The sequence below is a fragment of the Dipodomys spectabilis genome, unplaced genomic scaffold (assembly GCF_019054845.1).
Source record: "Dipodomys spectabilis isolate Male_0828 unplaced genomic scaffold, ASM1905484v1 ptg000045l, whole genome shotgun sequence".
Lineage (NCBI taxonomy): Eukaryota > Metazoa > Chordata > Mammalia > Rodentia > Heteromyidae > Dipodomys > Dipodomys spectabilis.
Window position 1 is genome coordinate 2412537 of NW_024870722.1, and position 662 is coordinate 2413198.

General features: G+C 41.5%; 1 non-coding gene across 1 annotated transcript; it reads left to right on the forward strand.

Annotated features, from left to right (window-relative positions):
* Window positions 1-263: 263 nt before the first annotated feature.
* On the forward strand, window positions 264-370 carry LOC122107027. Its single transcript, XR_006147279.1, has one exon. It is a non-coding gene; the product is annotated as a U6 spliceosomal RNA (small nuclear RNA).
* The last annotated feature ends 292 nt before the right edge of the window (window positions 371-662 follow it).

Consider the following 662-nt stretch of genomic DNA (forward strand, 5'->3'; position numbering starts at 1 on the left):
ACATAATCTCTGGAAAGACTGTTCAAAAATGAGAGAAAAGGCCAAATAAACATCACTGAACAAAAGCTATAACTTCTTTCATGTAATTTTGAAAGCCTTCCCAAAACAAGCTTTACAAAAACAAATGAATTATAAAAAGGATGAATGAAGAAAGAAAATCTGCCTGTTGTGTAGTTGAACTCCAAGGGAAACTTTAAGCAAACAAATTGTTAAGAGAGGTTGGCAAGGGTACTGGATACAAAATAAAACCCAATGACACTTCTGTGCTCACTTCAGCACCACATATACTAAAACTGGAACAATACAGAGAAGATTAGCATGGCCCCTGTGCAAAGATGACATGCAAATTCATGAACTGTTCCATATTAAAAAAAATATATATGGGGGGGAGGAGTTGGGGAGGTGGGAAGGAAAGTAGGGGGAAAATAAAGGAGGAGGTAACAATGCTTCCTATGAAATGTACTCACTACCCTACTCATGTAACTGTAACCCCTCTGTACAACATTTTTTCGGGGGGGGGGTCCGGTCATGGTGCCTGAACTCTGGGCCTGGGCGCTGTCCCTCAGCTCTTCAGCTCAAGGCTAGCGCTTTACAACTTGAGCCACAGCGCCACTTCCAGCTTTTTTCTTTTTGCTTATGTGATGCTGAGGAATCGAACCCAG